The sequence below is a fragment of the Hibiscus syriacus genome, unplaced genomic scaffold (assembly GCF_006381635.1).
Source record: "Hibiscus syriacus cultivar Baekdansim isolate YM2019G1 unplaced genomic scaffold, ASM638163v2 tig00001644_pilon, whole genome shotgun sequence".
Lineage (NCBI taxonomy): Eukaryota > Viridiplantae > Streptophyta > Magnoliopsida > Malvales > Malvaceae > Hibiscus > Hibiscus syriacus.
Genome location: NW_024061878.1, coordinates 6,839,552 through 6,861,413, shown reverse-complemented (window position 1 = coordinate 6,861,413; position 21,862 = coordinate 6,839,552). Strand labels below are relative to the sequence as shown.

Below are 21,862 nucleotides of genomic sequence, written 5' to 3'. Positions count from 1 at the left end.
ACTTTAATATCTGGATGGCTCTGAATAAGTTCTTTAATGTTGGTCCAAGCAATGCCTTCGCTTTCGCCTTTTTGTTTTGTACGGGATGCCACCCATTCTTCTCGTACCCCGGCAATCTTTGCTAATTTAACTCGAAAGGGTTGAGTTTTAATTGACTTTGAATAGATTCGATTCTCCAAAGCCCATTCGATATGTAACAAAGTTGTGTACTCTTCAATAGTAGGGACCAAGTCCTCTTTATTGAGAGTGAAGCAATTGTACCCTGGATTCCAGAATTGAATTAGGGCTCTGAGTAATTCATCATCAACTTCAACATAGAGCAAATATGGGATGTCTCCGTAAGTCTGATAAAACTGTAATTTTTTGTTTGAATACCAACTTTCCCAAATACTTCGCAAATCCTGCATATCATTTCTTTTTAGCGAAACTGAAGCATAACTGGCCAAGTCAGATACATAATCATCCTGCAGACTGTCTCCTTCTTGTCTTTGTAAGTCCTCAGCCCACTGTCTTACTTCTGAGTTTAGAATTACTTGATTTGAACACTTTTTATCCATGGATGAAGGATTTCCAATGAGACAATTAACACAAGGATCAATGCCTTTTATCATGTATGATGCTATGCAAACAGAAAAAATAAAGAACACACAAAAAGAAATGAATTAGTTTACATAATAAAGAAATTTAATAATAATATCTACCTAAATATTTTTATTTAAACATGTTTTTTCATAATTTAAATAATTTAAATATACATGTAATTTAATCAATAACGAAAATAAATAAATTAACAGGAAAGTTAGAAATCATTTCTCCTGTGTGTACACCTATTTTGGACAAAATTTCGGCATGACTTCAGATCGGAAGAGTTTCTAGGGTTTATTATATGCAGGGTTTCAGATCTAGGAATAAAGGTACCCGAATTGTCTTTGTTAGTGCCCCCTTGGGTTGCTAACCCTCAATCCTAGTCCATCACAGACTAAAATGGATCGAGTTCAATTCGAGGGGATACATTTCTCTATGCCTGACACGGAGAATAAATTCTCACGAAGACATAGAGCATATGAACCCCGAAAGTTACTTGCTAGGTCTGACACGGAGAATAAATTCTCACGAAGATGTCGCTTTCACTCCCACTTAAAAAGGACAAACTCAATTATAGAGCTTTATGTTATGCAATGCAAGTGTTGTGTGTGAGGAGAAATGTTCAAACCTTTGACAGAAAAATAAATAATGAAAAAAAAATACTTGCAAATAAAATGAAACATATAAATATTATGAAAATAATAAGTAAATATAAAAATTTTGAAAAGAAAGAATTAAAAATTAAATATATGAACTTTTAATTTTTAATTAATAGAGACAATTTATAATTGATTTTAAAGTTTGACCAGGGTCCCCAGCGGAGTCGCCAAGCTGTCGTAACCGGTTTTCATCCGGGCACGAAATATTATACTTGGCGGGAAAATTGATGTGAATAAAAGGTTTTGAAAATAATTTGGGAGTCGCCATCGGCCTTTTGGGTCAGGTAGGTCGAATACCTAAAAATTATTTTTTAAAAGAGTTTTAAGAAAACATCAATTAAAAAATGAACTGATCTGCGTTTATAAACAAAAATTCATTCTTTTTAATAATAAAAATGGATTCTTGGTCGGTTACGTTTAGGGAAGGATTAGCACCCCTACAACGCCCAAAATTGGTACTTTTTAATTATAAATTGTCTCTATTATTAAAAATTTTAAAAATTCAAAATATATTTAATTTATAATCCTATTATTTCGAAATTATATAAAAAAAATATTTATTTATTTAAAAATATCGGAAAAGGACTTCTAGGTACCTTAAGACAGTTCTTTTCTTTGATATTAATAAATATTAATTTACATAATATTTTTTTTATAATATTTAATTTTAAAATACCAGAATAGGACATCCAGTTGGATTAAGACTGCCCTTTTCTTCGATATTGAAATTAAATGTTAAAATAATTTATTTAAAATAAATATTTATTTATTATATGTATATTTATGACTACATAATAAAAATATTTAAATATATAAACAAGTAAAATTAAAATAAAAATACAATTAGAACTATATATTTAAAAGCAATAAAATAAATAAAATTATTTAAAATTATTGACTAAATTATAGTAAATTAAAATTAAAAACCTAATTCAATATTAATCAAAATTATAGGGATTAAACATGCTATTTTCTTATTTATTAATTTAGTGACTAAAATAAACTTATCTAAAATTCAAAATATCAGATTAAAATAAATTAAAAATATAAACTCGGGATTAAAATATTACTTATTAAAATTAAGGGATTAAATCTGTTATTTATCCTAAATATATATTATTTTAATACAAAGGACTAAAATAAATAAAATTAAAATTAAAGAACCGAATTAAAAGGATTATATATTGATTTAGTGACTAAAATGTAAAGTTTACAAATTAGGCTGACTGCGAAAAGGATTTAACTATTATTTAATTACACGAATAGCCCTCCCCAAAACGGCGTCGTTTGGGAAGGGCTATTTAAACCCCTAACCGGCTGGCCCTTCGGGCCAGCTATCCCATTTTCCTTTTTTTTCTCTCTCTCAAACAGAGAGAGAGCCAGAGTTCTCTCTGGCCTCTCTCTATATTCCCTCACCAGAGGGAATCCGACAGCCGTCTGCCGCCGCAAATTCTGCCGCCGACCACCGCCTCCGGTGGTCGGAAATCCCCCAAATTCACCTAAAATATAGATCTAAACACCCTAAGACCGAATCCGGCCTTTGTTTCCCCAAAAAGACTCCTAATCGGAGTAAATCTATGAAAATACCTTCGGTATTTTCTGTTCTCCGGCGATGTTTAGTGCTTCCGACGATGGTCAAGGCTTCTTTGGTAAGCTTCTCTCCTTTTTTTTTTGTTGCTGCGTTGTTGTTGACTGGGATCGTTGGTAGTTTTTTTTTTATCTTGTTTCTCTGTTTTTCTCTCGGTCTGTTGGTTGCCTCTGTTCCTTTCTTTGCAGGTTGGGTGATGGCTTTATAGCCATCACCGGCGCTTATCTCGGACCGGTCTGAAAGGTGGAGTTCGATGAGTCACCGAGCTATGTGGTGACTCACCCCATGTAGCTTGCGACGTGGACGGCGGGTGTTGAAGCAGCAAAGCTTCTGGATTCTTCAACGAGGCGGCGACGTCGTGGCTGAAGTGGATTCGAGCATCTGGCAGCTGACCGTCGGCGTGGGGGGGCTGGAGGCAGAGGCGGCTGCGGCGCTAGGGTTAGAAACCCTAGCTGAAACCCTAAATATTTAGGGTTTCAGTTTGGTTTGGGCCGGTTGATTGGGCTTGTATTTTTTATTATTATTTACATATATATTTAATATATTTAATAATAATAATAATAATAATAATAATATTTATAATAATAATTATAATAATAATAATAATAATAAATAAATCAATATGGGTAAAAAATTAGTATCTTCAGTAATTAATCTCAGCTCCCACTCACTCTAGAAAAGATGTTTGTAAAAGTTCACTGCCAAAGCCTGTAGGGACTCATCATCTCTACACCAATCTCCACGTTCATCTTTGAGAGCCATTATTTTATTCCGTTTCCGTTTAGCCATAACAGAAGCATGGAAGTACTTCGCGTTGCAATCACCATGAATGACCCAGTTTGAGCAAGCTTTTTGCCTCCAAAGAGCCTTTGCAATTTCACGTATCCTAGCAATTAAGACTTTCATCTGCTTACCAATATGACCAAAGACTTCCTCATTCCAAGATTTAATTCGACAACGAAATTCCTGCAAATTAATGTGCAAGTCTATACCATTATTCCTAAGGGAATGTAAAAAATCATGGAATCCAGGATGTTCATTCCACACAGCAATATACAAAAATGGTCAGTTGCCTTCCAAACTGTTCGTCACATTATGTATAAATAGAATCGACCTATTATCAGATCCCAGAAGATCTAAATGCATAACATGAGCATTCGGGAATTGGACAAGCAGCCTATGATCAGCAAGACAACGGTCCAATCGTTGGTGAGCATTCCCACAAGACCAAGTAAAAATCGACTCATGGTAACCCAAATCAATCAGTCCAACATTAAAGGTAAAATCAGCAAACTATTTGGAACCATGCTTAATCGTACGAGGACCCCCTTTACGTTCATTCGAAGACAATATAGAGTTTAAATCCCCACCAAGTAACCAATCAACATTATCCCCCAAGATTAAGCGATTGTAATAAACGCTAAAGATGATTGCGAAGAGACCTATCCAGACGTGCATAAATAGCAGTGAAATAAAACCAAGCTTGATAAGCCAAATTCAAGGAACGACCATGAATAAATTGATTCGACCACTGATACGTGGCTCGAAAAGTGTAATAACCTTCAGATTGAATTCCTGAATAAAACCTCTTAGATAAAGACAGAAAGTAGGCTCGCCCCACCTTGGCAATTTCAGAACATATACAACTTTACATGATGAACAATAAAGAGCATAGAACCAACCAGAAGTCCCACTGGACCCCATCATACTGAACTTCCCAGGCATCAAATTTTTTCATGAATCCGAATCACTAATGAGACCCGACTCAACCAGGCGCGCATTAATCTGATCTTGTAAGATATACTCACTACTTGAAGTAATATTATCCAATTTTTTCGACATGGATTGCACCCAATTCTGAGCAAGAATATTCGGATCAACATTTTCTCTGTCTGAGTTCTTTCGATCACCCAACTTCTCCTGTAACGCCTTGGAGATCACCCCTTGTTTCTTGTTAACCCGAATACCTTGGCTCCCTTTAGTCCTTCTGCCTTGCTTCGTAATACTAACAGCCGAGTAATTCCCAGGAACATGGACCACCGAATGGACTAATGTAGTAACATTCTGGCCCTCGATTACATGATTAACATTAATTTCTGCCAGCTTTTTTGAACTATGCTTCTTCTTCTTATCAGTGTTGGACGCTAAGTACGCATCGTTAGTTTTGAAAGAACGCTGCAATTGGGGTGCATCTTTAGAAACCATCAGTTCCTTGCCTTTTTTCGTGATTTGATCCTTGTTCATGGTGAGGGTTGGAACCGGCTCAACAGCCTCAACCTGATGTGGCTCAATCTCCTACCCCACTTCCTAAAGACTGCAAATCTAGAACGACCGTTTCCTTGCGGATTGCTTTCCTTTTGTTGATTTTACTTTGCTTTCCTCCATAGCTTTCGTGTTGGTTTTGCAACGACCATCCATGGTCCATATAAATCCTCTCCACGAAACTCCAAGGTCGGACCTTTACTGCCATTGTCGCAACGGTGCTCGAGGGTCGGGAGATGGATGCCCTTTAAAGTCCCGATTCGTACGAATAAGATATTGAACTGTGGCTTGAGGGAGTCGCACCAATATTTTTTTAGGATGCGACTTGATCACCTAAAAAGAAATCATTACTTTAATAAAATTAAAATAACAAAATCAGTCTACTTACTAGAGAAATTGTTCAGAATCGATTAGTGGGGAAAGGATTAACACCTCACAACACCCTTTCTATATCGAGTCAGTTATGATGTTGTCTAAAAAAAGAAAAATGAATTTAAATTTCAATTTAATTAGTAATCCCTTAAAAAATAAATATAATTTTATTTGAAAAAAAAACGTTAATATTCCATGTAATGTTATAAATAATATTTCATGTAATGTTCAAATCTAATTATAAATATCTATAATATTATGGTACAAATTGATCCAATTTAACGATGTTTTGTAACCATATAAGATATTAAATATTTCTTTATATTTTTTACATTGTAATGTTATTTAATAGATTAAGTGTTAGAGGAGCATATTTGGTCAAGAATAGACTTAAAACAATGGATGAATAAGGATAGGGAGAATTAGAGGTAAATATTCAAGTTAGTCGAGTTAATCAACATAAATAATTTTAAATTAATTGAGTTGACGAGTCATATTTTATCATTTAAATTTTATTTGAATTTTTCGAGTCAAGTCCAATCGATTTTTTGAATCAAGTTTCGTTTACCCCCTACATACAAGGTAGTATCTATTCAAAGACCATTTTAAAACAAACGCTCACACTCTTGTATACTCGATGTTCGAACCTAAGCCCTCAAAGGATAACAACAAATCTCTTAATCACCGATATTTGATCTATTGATCAGCTTTATATATTAGGATTCTATAAAAATCTACTTTTATACTTGATTTGGATTCACAAAATATACTAATAAATTAAAATTGATTCAAAAATAGTCATGGAAATATATTTGTTTCTTTTTGTGAAAATTTGAAGAATAAAAGGAGAGCTCCGAACCTTCTTTTCCACGTTGAAACTTATCACGTCCTCATAACGAGTTACATATAAATTGTATCTAGTCCACATGAGTTATATTTTTTTAATATATTTTATGAAACTCGTCGTGAAGACATGACCTTCGTGTATTGAAACAAATGGCCTAGATGTTAAAATAAATTTTTAACACCAACATTTTTCAAATTTTTGTTTCTCGCCTACAATATTTCCAAAATTTAAGCTATAGGAAAATATGTGAAGAATTTTTTTTCTTTCTTTTATTCTATATTTCCCCTTCATCATATTAAACACATGATAATAAACATGTGGTGTAGATTCAATATAAAGAATTAATTATACTGTAGGACTCTAACTTTTGTTCCTTTTTATTAAGACCAATACTTTTTAAACTATTCAATTTAGTCCTTAACAAGGATTTAGGGCATTACACTAAATCACTAATGTGCGCCCATCATTCAACTTTTTTTTCTTCTTTCCTTCTATTATTCAACTTTTCCTCCTCGTTCTTGCTTTCCTTCAATGCTTCATTTGTTTTGCTCTTAAAGAAGATAAAATTGGGGCTTTTGCTGAGCTTATTAAGTTTTCAAATACAAATTTCTATTTTCATTTTGTGCCCAATTTTGACTTGGTTACTTGGTGTAACAATAAAACAATGCCATCCAATCCAAGCCATCGGATTAACATCCATCTCAGACGATCATGAAAAAAGAAGAATTTGTGACTATTTCATAACTTTTCATAGTAAAATGACTCAAAATATAATTATTAATAGAATTTTCTTTTTGCCCTTTTTAAAACAAAAACCACTTTCCTTTTACCCTCCTTTGAACTTGAAAAAATGTGGCAAAAGCAAACTAAAAAAGCAATTGCAGTACAAGGTGAGAGTGAGCTTGAATTAGAACCACATCAGCAATGATTTAACACATACAGAATCTATGGCTCCACCAAATAAAACAAAATCTCAAAAAATAATAATATGAACTTAAAGCATGCCCTGTTCCCAATTTAACATAATGTCAGCCCCCCATGTGCCCTTCACCTTTCATGTGGACCTAAACTTATATAAATGTAAAACCAGACAAACTGCCCCAAAAGATACTTTCTTTGCCAACTTTCTAAAAACACCCAGCATTCTCATTTTAATAACACCAAAATATTACTCTCAAAGCTCACCAAAAACAAAATAAAATAACCGATACTCAAACACATTTCGCTAACTTCCTAACAAGTTTGTGTCCAATAAATGTACACAATTCATATTGTGATAATGTTTTTATCAGATACAATGTGAAAGAAGATTCAATGACTATCCCTCGTTTTTTTATCGGAATACATGCCTACATCGGAAGGGCAAAGGGAGAAAAGCCCTACACTTGAATATCGATTAGTCTGCCTTATATCTAATCCAATATGAAGTTGCTGTTAGTAGTTTTTTCTCTACTGATCCGCTCTTCACCGTATAATTTGGCTATACACGTCTACGGGATTGTTCTCGTTTATGCTTCTCTACTTTTGTGCATTAATATCACACCAAGACATTGCAAAGAAAGTCATCCGACTGAAATCTAAGAAAGATTAGTTCATATATCATAGTTTACTCCTTGTCTGAGTTCCGACTGTGCTTACCTTTATTTCCTACATTTCATTACCTTCATGCCAAGAAAAGCTGCAAAGATGTAAAGAAATCTCAAATATGATACAATACGTTCTACTAGATTAATCATAGCAAGTGGAGAGATTAGGTTATAACAATTTTAAAGCAGTGATAATAATACCTCGGCGATAAGAGGACAACTTAAATGGAGGACATGCCGCTAGTAGAAGAGATTAGTGACGGATCATTTTCAGAAGATGACATAGCACATAAATTTGAATTTCCCTTTGCTTCCACCAAAGAAGGAAACTCAGAGAGGTGACTTTCAGTAGACTTCTCGGGGGAAGCAAAAGGGCTATCTGGAAGTGCATGCTCTATGCTGCTCTCGTGACATCTAGGATAAATGGAAATGAAACAAATAGGAAAATGAGAAAGATAACCAACTTTAGAATTCTCGAGAAGAAAGCGGCATACAATAAGATCTGAACAAGATAAGAGATCCAACATCGTACCCTTTGGGGTTTCCAAGTCCACCTTTCTGAACACAAGCCGAGTTCACTTCTTCCTCCTCGGCAGCATTCACGGTTACAGGAACAGCAGCAGCTGTATTACCACCATTGACTGCCAACAGAGAAAAGGGAACTTATTCACGTGTTCTCGTATATATGTAACCACCAAAGTAAGATTCACGAATTGGACAACTGGAGCTGATTAGAAAAACCTGTTGAGACTTCTTGTTTAATGCTTTCAGATGGAGGAACATTTTGACTGTCAAGGGAATAAGCAGGCAAGGAAACAGAAGCACCAACGGATAGGCTGCGTTGGTGATGATGAATGCCATCAATCTTGAAGTCTGGAAGTTGCAAGTTCACCAACCTTCTCCTTTGCAGTTCAATAGCATGCGGGAGATCAGCTTGTTCTTTGAATTCCTTTCTCAACATCATCTCCGGAGCATTGTAGAACATCTTTGCCCCTGCATTTAAAGAGATATTATTAGCCTCAAAATCTAATGAGAAAAAAAATCAGAAAACGGCCATCTGAAGCATTCAGTTTCCCATCCTTCGATTTCAAGGGAAAAAACACGAGCCGGCAACCCTACAAAAACTGTCTGTTTGCTTACCAACATGAGGATCATAAGGCACTCTAGAGTCGTGCCCTGAAGGGCTTGAACATGAAGAAAAGTTTCCCCTCTCTAACTGTTGTTGCAGGTATTGCCTCCTGCAATTGCCCCATTTATCAGTTATAAATTCATTGCATGATGATGGCCAGAAGCAAGAAAAAATTATGAATAAGAGATAATGCCATACTTGTCAGGAACTTCTCCCTTTTCCTTATACGGTTTAACGAGTACACGTGAATCACAAATGTAATGGGGGTTTCCTCTGGCCAAAATGTGTTTCACAGTCTCTGGATGGAGAAAAGTTACAAGCCAAACATTCGCTTCTGCTGGTATGGAATCCTCACATCTTGCACCGGTCCAAACATTCTTTAAAAGATATAATTGAACTAAAGTACGTAAGCAGAATTAAAATTAAAGGATTTTATAAGCCTTAGCTAGACATGGATGAATATATAAACAGGCTTCCCAGTATTGTCAATTCACCAGGAGTTTAATACTGTCTGCGGTATAGCAATACAACTTCCAAGGTCAAATTACAGAATTTGGGCTCAAATAAATTGTCAATTCAGCATTGTCTACAAGCATGCCTCATCCAGCAATAATCAATCTCTAGGAACAGAAACATTGATTTTCCCTATTCACCACCACCAGGCTTATATACGTCACACTCGCAAGTTTGAAAACGTAAACAAAGATCCCGTAAGCCTAAACCTCACCTTTCTCATGGGAAAACAGATTTTCTTATCCTATGCTTGTCATTCCTATGAATGCTATATAAAATTGACTTCGACGAACAGTTGAATTTTCCTTGGGTAAGGAGGACTAATTCTCTGTAATTCTAAATCTTATAGAATTTCCTCATTGAAACAAAAATGCAGAAACTACCAATTCTTTAACTTCCCATATATCCTCTAGCACCAGAGTAAAAATAGAAGACAACGAAGCAACATTCGTCCAAGAAAAAATAAGAAGATAATGAAGCATTTCATAGATTAAATAATTAATAATTAGTTTCATTTCATGTGGTCTCCTGTTCATGCAAACTCCACTGAAAACGCCTCCAGTATTTTGTACATTTACCAGCAAAAGAATTATTTATATTTGACACGTCCGTTATATAATCAGTTCCAAGATGAATTATATTTAACTGATTATCCCCTCCTAACCTGAGAGTACAACAGCAATCAATTGAGCTCAAGATAATTATTCTACTCGAGCACATTTCCAAATATTATACACTATATACCGGGATAAACAACCATCGATTTTCCGCTATCAGGCATACTATCTAAATGCATATAGACTGTGGGTAAATAATTCAATTCCAGCTTCCCATTCAACAGCATGCATATGGACTGGAGAGAACTCGTGAACTACATATATGCTCAGTCAGACTATATCGGAATGTGATTAATACCTGAAGTAGTTAGAAACGTCTTCATCTTTAAATGTACTATCAGCAGGAAAAGTCAGGTAAATCTGTTTAGAAGCCGAGTAAGCCTTTTCTGCCAATCCCATTGTCAAAAACTCGTTCATCTCAGATCGGCCCTTGGAGAACTTGCAAATTTCTTCACCCAGCACTAATGCAGCAGCTCTGCAACACCACAATGTGCCAAATGAAAAGACATATATTTAGCACAAAGGAAGAATATGTAAATAACCATGCTAGTACTCCCCCAAAATAAGACCAACAATTATCTTATAAATAAGAAAACGCCTGTGCTAAGGTAAATTTAAACAAATGAACTTTATGCATCAAGTCAGTGCAAATCATAGCAAACCCTTGTTGCGGATTCCATAGCCACCAGGATAAGCACAAGGTTAGAACAAAAATCAAGAAACATAGACATAAAATAGCCCAAAAAACATAGTTAGACAACAGGAAACAAAAATGAGGAATCTTTAATACACCTCTGAGCCTCAGTGTGCTGTTGCAACAGAAGATTCATGTTTTTTCATAAGGCAGTGGAGAAGAACACCAGCCATGAACTGAGCAGCAGCCAATCTTTGCTGATGAACAGCTGCTCTCATTCTCATCATTTCCTCGTGTTGATGATAAAGAAGGTCCATTTTACTAGGTGAACCAACAACAACACCATTAATATCAGCATTATCTGCTAAACCACCAAGACCATGAGTAAACTTGCAATTATCACCGTTCTTACAAAAACCTCTAGCAAAATAAAGACAAGGCTTGTAACCACCCACAAGACCACCAAATCCGTCGGCTTCTTCAGCTGTCCCGAAACATGCATCGCTCTCTGAAAAACTCCTTCTATGACCAACAAAATCCTCATTTTAGAAGAGGAAGAATCATTCAAGAAAGAAAAATAGTCAGTCATTTGACTCTCGTTGATTAATCAGTACTGCTATCCCCAGTCCTCGGAGTAACTAAGAGAGACCCAGAGCGAATATTTTCGTAAGAAAGAAAAGGACTTGACTGTGGGCTACTATTAGGAGACCAGGAAGGGAACCCATTTTTGGGAATCATAGTAGGTGATAATGGAGGAAGTGGGTTTTGGGAATTGTTAGAGGTGTTGGGTCTTGAGATTGGGTTCAAATGAGTTAAGAAACTGTTTGAAGAAAGTCCTAAATGAGCTTTAGCCTTCAGAACAAGTGACCGCAAAAGGGTTTCAGGACCAAAGGCTAAACGTAATAAATCCCTGTCACCCAAGTCCTGGATAAGGATGTAACCCATGATTTTAGAAGCATTTTCAGGTTCTAAGACCTTGATTTTGCTAAACAAAACGTTGGTTGTGTCAGAAAGATTCATGGAGGAGGTTTTTCACAGTTCCTCTCTCGTTTTTTGGTTGTTTGGCTTGAGAGAAACTATGAAGTTCGGATTTTTTTTCTCTCCTAGAAAAGAAGACAGTGGAGGGAAGAAAGAGAAAAAGAGAGTGAAAGGGAAGTGGCGTTTCTGGGGGGGGGGGGGTTTCAAGTTTTTATTTTCTACTTTTTGAAATTCAAAAATGAAAAAAAAGTTGGAAAAAAAAAAAGATGATCAGAGGGTTAAGAGACGGTGGGATAGGGAAATGAACGCAGGGGCTTTTTGGAGTGAAACTTTCCACCTATGGAGCGGGCTGTTTTCTCTCCAAATTATCCCTTTTAAAAAAATTGTTGTGTTTGATAAATATTTAAAAAAATAATCTCTTGAAAATATTTGATTTTTTAAATGTATTTAATAATTATATTAATTTAATTTAAGGTAAACTACACATTTAATGTCTCAATTATTATTTTTATTATATTTTAATCACTCTATTTTTTTTAAAATCATACTTAATATTACATTATAATCCACCATTAAAAATTAATAAAAACTATGATGTGATATTTTTATTTTTAATAATGATGTGGCATTATCTTATGATGACACATCACTATCACTATTAATTTTCAACCACATATGACGAAAATAAAATTAAAATTAAATGTTATTTAAGTTTTTTTCAATGATGATGTGGTATTTCTTTATGATGATGTGGTATTTCTTTATGATGACTTGTTACCATCGCCTTTAATTTTTTAATAGAGTATGATCAAAATAAAATTAAAACTAAACGTCATATTTGATTTTGAAAAGCAAATAGTTAGGTGACTAAAATAGAGCAAAATGATAGTTAAGGTACTAAACATATAATTTACCCTTTATATTAAGATCAAACTTTTTGATAATTTTTTGGGTAAACTATGCCAATAATCCCTTTTATTTTCGGTCTGATCGACTTTGATCACCGATTTTTTAATTAAGTATGCTTGATCCCTTATGTTATCAGCCTGTCCGATTTAAGCCACCCGACGGCTAGCTTCCGTTAACTCGTTAACAGAAGACTGATTTGGCAATTAAAAAATAAAAAATTTAAAAAACATGTGAAAACACCTACGTTCACTCTTCTTCTTCTTCTTCAGTCTTTAAAACATGCATAAATTACCAGATAAAAAATAGGATGAATCATTAATATAAATAAATTATAAGACCAAAAAATTAAATAAATAAAACAAAAGACACGAAGGCCTGCTATATTTCACAACATTTAGAACGCACACAAGAAGACAATCCTGAGATGATGAAACTACCTGTAATAGATCCAGTTGTGCAGAGAGATGTTGCTTTTGTTTGGAACGTCTGTACTTTCCGTTCAAGCTCACTATGTATCGCGTCTTTTTTTTCCTTTGACCTAGCTGCAGATTATCTATTTGATCGGATTCTATTACAAAGAAAGAAAAAAAGGTGGCATCAAAAATCTGAAAATATATACTAGGGCAAAAATATTCATCTCTGTTCAGGGAAGATTAAGCGTTGAAGAAAAAACTAACGTTTGATGGCATTAAACGATGTACTGAAAGAGGAAATCCAGCACTTGAAAGTAATGACTGGTAACCTTTACCGAATGGTGGACCAATGATGAACTATGCAACGTTCAGAGCTAATCAATAGTTGGAAGACAACAAACATATACGCAGACAACAAACCATGAAGAAGAACAATGTTTAATGGTGAAACTACTTCCTTGGTCCCTTTGATTCTGACTTCAGACTAAAAACACCCTTTTTACTTTTCATTGGGCTTGGCTCAAACCCAAATCCATCTTAATTTGGGTCAAAACTTCTCATAAATTAAGAAATTAATTCAAGGCCCAACTTGGGCTGACCCAAAAATCCTAACGGAAATTCAGGACGTTACATTTGTTCCTCTTTTCTCAACACTTCTTTGTATTTTCTATTCTCGTCATCTCCTTCTTCTTCAAGATAAGCCTAAAGGAAGAATCTTTATAGCATTCCAGACCCCAGTCAACAGTTTAAATGTAAGAATCATAGTCATCATCTCCTAAGCTTCAATTCAAGCCTTTCTTTGCAAAATTTGGCCATGGTAACCAAAAAGGGGTTTTGTGGGGGTTATCAAACCTATGGATTTAAATTTCCAGAGATTTGTAGGCTTAGGAAATGTTTTAAAGATTTCTAAACCTCAATATCCAGCTAATGTCCCTCATTCTTTTATTCTTGGTTAGTGAGAGAGATTGGAGAGAGCTCTCAAGCTAGAGAAAATGAGAAGTTTACTTTGGGTTGAGCTTTGAGCACCCCCAACAGTCTAAGCACTCAGGTAACTCACTCTTAACCCATCCATACCATATGTAGTTCACCTAGGTGAGATTTGATAAGTTGCATAATCTTGAAGCATTCATGGTAGACCGCGTCGTTTAAGTGTTCTTAACATGTTTACAAACCTTTATAACCTCTATTATCTCATAAACATCTAAACATCAGTTGGGGACCTTAATAGGCCATTTGGGGTAAGGAAATATAGTTTTTTCGTGCCAAAACAGAGCATCCAACAGCGAAGGTATCGATATTGTAAGAACAATATCGATATTGTTCTTCAATCAGGCATGAATCATTCATTGAGTATCGATACCAGGGCATGAGTATCGATACCAGGCAGGAGTATCGATACTCCCCTAGGTATTGATACTGGTATTTTTTTTAAAACATCAAACTGAAATTTGGTATCGATACTTCTTCAAGTATCGATACCCCAACACCTTAGTATTGATACTCATGAAGGTATCGATACTGCCTTAATCCAAAAGCCACGTAGCCATGGAGTATCGATACCAACAGGTGGGTATCGATACCAAAGGTTTAGTATCGATACTAAAGGGTCGTATCGGTACCCACGAACATACTTGATAGATAATCCTAGGATTTAAGGATGAGACGTGAGGTATGTAACACCCCAACCCGTACCTGACCCGGATACAAGTCTGAGGTGTCACATTGACTTTTCAAACTTTGACTCTTGACAGAATTCAAAGAAAATTTAAAGCTTTCATAAAGTAAAAGCGGTTTAGTTATATAATTGACCACAATAACCAAAATCAATCAGAGCATATTAACTCAACCAATTAGTACATGCCAACTATATTCAAATAACGAAAGTCATTTAAATCCTCTATTTTCTGATCTGAAATTTGTAAGGGATATGCTGACTTGTCTTGCTCCTCTTAACCTTTCTTCTAGCTTCCCGGAACCTACGTGTGAACATTCACACGCTAAGTCGATGACTTAGTGAGGCATAAATAAACTGATTATAGTATATCATAACTGATTCCTATTATGCACATTTCATGTAATCATGATAAACCATAAAATGCATCCAAACATATATATATATATCCTATATATACATATTGTTTCACAAAGAAATACCAATATCATCATATAATCCTGTAACTATTCCTAACACAAAACATATAAGGTAGGTAGTAAATTTCCTATTATCTCTTTAATAGTCTTATTTTCTTCTTTATCTTTTAGTCATATGTTCTTGTACATATTTCTTCTTAACCAAGCTATATACACATCACCATCATATCACATATATCATTTCACCATAAAGATTACAAATAAAGCACATAATATCATACAAGGTTCTTTTATCATTCTTTATTAGCCCTGTACACATGTGAGAACTATAGATATGTGAGTCTATAGAGGTTGTGCACTAATGTTGTCACCACAGCTTGTATAAATGCACCGAAGTGCCACGTAGAATTACACCTAAGTGCCGCGTAGAAATGCACCGAAGTACCATATAAGATGTCCCTAAGGACCACGTAGAAAATTCCTTTAGATCCATATACATATTCCAAGGACCAGGTATGTGTCTCAAAAGACTTCATAGATGTTCCAAAGGATACATATATGTCCCGAAGGACCGCGTAGACCCTCGACTCTTGGCATGCCAACTATACCCCTAGCTCTCATGACACATAACATGGACATTATCATTTATGTCATTTCACATGTTCACATATTCATATTACCTAGGCATGTAGTCTCATAGTTTTTGCACATTGCTCATTATCATCCTTTTCATAATCACATAGTCACGTAGTTCACTTACACGTAGATCATTTCCATATAATTCACATATCTCATGTTCTTGTATTCATATAACATATAATCACGTAGTTCATGTAAATTCTCATATCATTTCGTATTCTTGTACCACATGGCATCTAACAATTCTCCTATGTTCCTATAAACATGTCATATCCTATGACTTATATCTTTTCATATAATTTATGCTTTAATCTCTTATATTCACCTCAATATCATTTAACTTGTTTCACTTTCTCTTCATATATCTAATGTCGGTATCATATCTTGTAATCGTGTAATCATGTCTCTTTAATGTAATTTACATAGTAATGCCCTATATTATATCATATAATGATTTAACCTAAGTCCTCCTTTATAAAGTTTATAACACATGTTCAAATAATCTCATTCTATCCTATAAATAATTTCAACTTATTTTATCTCATTCCCCTTTCCTTACATTCTTTATATATACTAATTTAATCTATTTAATTAGTTCAATTTCCCATTACTTCATGCATATACTTTTCATAAAGCTTTGTAACTCTTCACTTATAATTCATAAACCATAGTTTCGTTTAACTATAATCTTCCCTATATAACTTATGTATCCTTATTTATGCATATACCCTCGATTTATACTGTCCTCTAGAGTCTTCTAACCTTTCTTGTGTAATCACCTATACCATATAATATGACTTATACTCGATCTTATGCTCACTCGTTCATTCCATTCCTTATGTCTCTATCATATAATTCATTTCAGGTTCTTCTATTATTATTTTAGTGTTTTACACAAATCCTATAGCATATACCAAGCATATCAATATCTTTAGTTATGCATACATACAATTAATGTAAATATATATAATCACATATACACATATAAATAACAATCATATAATCTCATTCATGACTTCATGCATATTATTCTAGGAAATAGACTCATCGCAAGTCCTATTTCCATTAAACAATACATGTCACTATTATGCACTCACCTTGGCCTCACTAAGTTTCGATCCCTTTTTTTGATTTCCTCTATTTCGATCGAATCTTAACTTGATATTCGTTCCGGAACTTGTTCATGTTTGATATCTACATAATCATACATTAATACATATCAGTATCCCATTGATACACTCTAATCAATCATTTCTTAGACCAAAAGAAATATATATTTCAATTTCCCCTTGAAGTGCATCGATGCATTCTACAGTGCATCGATGCATTCTTTAACATGTGCATTGATGCACTACCCATGCATCGATATACAAATCACCTTCGATGTTTTCATTTTTAAGGGGGTGCATCGATGCACTCCTTATGCATCGATACACACTGAACAATTTCTGGAAATTTGCCCTGATGCATCGATGCACATAGCCCAAAATTCCAATTTATGCCGAAAATCCACTCTTTTCAGCTTAATTACTTCATATATCATCCCCTTCCTTATTCTTAACTTACATACTCATATTCAAACTCGTTTCTATTCATTAATCTCATTTTGAACCTTAATATCCTCTCCTCTTTATTGACTTCAAGAATCATACCAGATTTTCAACATGTTTTAAAACTCATTTTATCACTTCATATCTCTTAATTTACCCCTTGACAAGTCAAATTCAACTTCAAAATCTATTAACTCCTTCTATTTCACTAATTCGCTTAAAACTCTTCATATTTAATCCTTCATAACTCATCCATTTTGAAGTTTCAACTTACTTTAATCTCTAATAATCTTTCTTAACACCCCAAATCAAACTAAGGTTAAACTCAAGAATTAACCAACTAAAATTAAGTTTACCTTTGTCAAGGAGCTTACGGGAAGAGAAGAGGAAGGAGATAACCCAAGCTCCAGACTTTTCTTTTCTTCTCACATTTTTCACGTATTTATAACCTTAAAAGAAAGATAAAAATCTTTCTGGTCAAATGACCATTTTACCCTTTATTCCTTTATAATTACTAACTAACCTTCATCATATTCCAATAAATCTTTAAACTATTCAATTATCCTATTTTAATCACCAATTTCTGAAACTTTATAATTTGGTCACTAACCCGATATGAGGATGTTACAAGGTACCCCAAATACACTCTAATAACAACAAATAGACTTCAATCGAGAATAATAAAAATATCAGAACAATAAAAATAATAACAACTAGAATTTCATAAAACTAGCCTTGTTTGACACTCGGAAAATAGACAGGGCACCCGAGTTCTTTTTTAGCAGAACACGACAGTCAATGGATATCCAAGTCAATGCCAAGACTCATCAGTAGCCGACTAGGCGCAGATGCCCCAAGACTATACGGAGTAAGGTGGTGTTTGTTTTCGCAGAGGTAAAAGGTCTGCAGTCTGCGGACCATATCTGCAGGCATCTGCAGCAGAAGAGGTGGACCAAAAGTCTGCAGTCTGTAAGAAGAAGACTGTTTGTTTTTTAATGTCTGCAGACTGATAAAATAAACTGAAATATAAATAAACTGATTTTTTTTAACTTAAAAGAGTTTTGCAATACTGAAATTTAAATAATTTTAGTTTTATAATACTGAAATTTAAATAATTCATACAACTACAATAATAAATTTTTTAAAATAATCAATCCATATTTAAAATAAATCATACATATTTTAAATAAAATTTTCCATATTTTAAAATAAAATTTTTTCCATATTTTAAAATAATCAATCCATATTTTAAAATAAATCAATCCATATTTTAAAATAAATCTATCCATATTTTAAAATAAATCATCCATATTTTAAAATAAATTTTTCCATTTTAAAATAAATCAATCCTATTTTAAAATAATTTTTTCCATATTTTAAAATAAATCAATCCATATTTTAAAATAAAATTTTCTATACTTTAAAATAAATCAATCCATATTTTAAAATAAATTTTTTCATATTTTTAAATAAATCAATCCATATTTAAAATAAGTCAATCAATATTTTAAAATAAATCAATCCATATTTTAAAATAAAATTTTCCATATTTTAAATAAATTAATCCATATTTTAAAATATTTTTTTCATATTTTAAAATAAATCAATGCATATTTTTAAAATAAATCAATCCATATTTTTAAAATAAATCAATCCATATTTTAAAATAAAATTTTCCATATTTTAAAATAAATCAATTCATATTTTAAAATAAATCAATTCATATTTAAATAAATCAATCTATATTTTAAAATAAATCAATTCATATTTTAAAATAAAATTTTAAAATAGATTTAAATAATTTTAATTTCTTTGAAGACGTTTGAAGACATAAAACCATGTCTGCACCAAGAAGACCTCACGCAGACGTTAGAAGAACTTCTGTCTTCTAAAAACAAACGGTCTGCGAAGCTCAATGTCTGCGCGGCGCAGACATAAGAGCTTTGCAGACCTTACACAGTAAAAACAAACACCACCTAAGTTGGCGGGTGTACATTTTCGATACAGCTCCGAATCTCACCCTAGATACCTGAGGGTATCTCAGAAAGACTAGAGGAGTATGTGACCTCTAAGATGCATAACCCTCAACTGACCGTGAGGAATACTCGATAGATAAATCAGTAACTTTGCATGTTTGGACCTGTGCCTTTAGCTATCTCATTTAGTGAATGCATGTAGTATAGTACAGTTATTAGCGAGGCATTGAGCTCGTAAGCTCAGCGTTTGGACCGTTTGCAGGTTCTTAGGGGCAACTCGGGGAGAGTTATCGTCACTAGACATTCCAGTGCAACAGACCAGACCATCAGAATACGTCTTGTGTCATCTTTAGAGGGCATATACTATTTATAGACTTGTGTACTATTTAGACGTAACTTTGATTGTACGATACTGTATTATTTTGGATTTATTTTGGAAGCTCCCCGTTGTTTTGTAAACTCATATTGTTGTTTTTCTTTTACTATTATGGATGATTTGTTTCAGTGATTTATTAAGCAATTTTAAAAGAAATTTTCGGGTCACTATTTCGGTAATCTCGTGTAACATTGTAATCCATTAATCTTCGGGTCAAACTAGATTAATGTGTTACAATAAAAGTTAACGGAAGAAGAGTTGAAGTTTGTACCTTGCAAACTTATTTAGTTGCTACGTACCTAACCCTCGGTGGTTACGCCTCCAGAGTTTACGCTTTCTTTATCTTCCTATGCAAAGAAGAAATCTCTTATCTTATATAGGGATGCAAAAACCCTCTTTCACTTCTCGGAGTATCACAAATTGGCTGCTCACTCAGTAGTGGACTCACCATAGTGCGCTAAAGCAGAATGAACAGGACATGTAACCAATCCCCATCCGACAAAGGCAAGGTGAAGAGCTCGCATGCACAGTATATATTGGTGCATTCATTTTGTGAATCACTTTTTTGACCTTCATAGCAATACTAGCATCCTTCTGATGAAGGTGACTAATTTTGATTTTCTCCAAAGCAAAAGAAAAGGCAGTTGAGGAAGCAGGGTGAAGCTACTAAACAGTAACTAGCCGTCATAGATGAAGAATGAGACTAGGTTAATGGAATGGTCCGAGATGGAGACTCCAGGGAGGGCCCTCGAAAGGGCATGTGAAGCATGCCAAGGAAGAAAGAAAGCTTTGACCTGGAAGAACTGTCGCAAGTTGAAAGTGACATCTTTGTGGGTTCGACCCTAAACTGTGGATCATCGGATTGAGTACAAAGCTTGTTTCAGACCTTGGGCAGTGACTTACTTTTAGTATATTTAGTATATAAAGTAGTGAGAGTTGCTCTCCCTTGTCTCGCCTCTCTCCACTGTTGACTCAGTTTGTGCCTGTTCGGGTGAAGTTGGGTGTCCCAGCTCATAAGAACTTGGTATTTATATAGAAGAAGAAGAAGAAGGTGGGCGTGAAGAAGTGATAATGTATGTATGTATGTATATTATAACATAATAAAAAAATCAACGTTTTAATATATATATATATATATAATATGCGTAGAACATAAAAAAAACTAATATGTACATATTATAAAATATACATGGGTGAAAATGGATAATAATAATAATACAAGTATGCATGCACATAAAATAAATGCACATGGTAAAATGCAAAACCACATAAACCAAAACGAGCGATAATCACAGGGACTAACATATAATAAGTTATAAATTAACATTCACAATCAGTAATTTATCCAAATGATGTTAGCTAAATAGGCGATGACTAAAATATAAAGGTAGCTAAATTTAAAGCTCTTAATAGAAACAACATAAACTTATTTAGTTACTAAATTAAAGCTTTACAAAATGTAGATGGTCGAAAAAGAGGTTATCCCATGCGCAAGGGTTCATAAACCCTAACTCCAAAATGACATAGTTTTAAAGATGATATGAAACCTTAAGGTTAAGGCTAAAAATCTAAAACATTTTCATTTTTCCTTTTTATTTTTAAAGAGGAGGGAGAGAGTTCTTGGATTCTCTCAAGCTCCTCTTGTAGGTGGAGATGACCACCATCAGCCGACAACGTTCCTTCGTCGATGGTCTAAAAATCCCAAAAGACCCCAAAATGTTCTCCTCTTCTTCCTTAACTCAAATCCTATCTCCCTTTATCCTAAGACCCGCCCTAAAAACCTAGATCTACAATAATACCTTGTGAAATTTTTGAAAAGTCGGCGTCCCTTCAATTTTTCGGTGAGCTTCGAATCAAGGTGAGGGTTTTTCTTTCTCTTTTTTGTTTCGGTTCTTCTTCTTTCTTTCTTTCTTTTTCAAATCAGGTTCTCTTTTGTTAGAATCTTTCTCCTCTTTTTCTCTCTGTGTCTCATCTTTTTTTTTCAAGTTTTATAGCATGTGAAGTTTTGTTGGAGATGATACCAGTCACATCCACCGGCTACTTGCTTGACCGACCACAATTCTTTAAATGGATGCCATCATTTTTTTCTTTTTTATGATTTTTGTTCGAATCGAGGGTGGGCTCTAATAATAGCGGTT

General features: G+C 34.0%; 1 pseudogene; it reads right to left on the bottom strand.

The window, feature by feature from the left end:
* Window positions 1-7,630: 7,630 nt before the first annotated feature.
* On the bottom strand, window positions 7,631-11,896 carry LOC120129827 (annotated as a pseudogene).
* Between the last annotated feature and the right edge of the window lie 9,966 nt (window positions 11,897-21,862).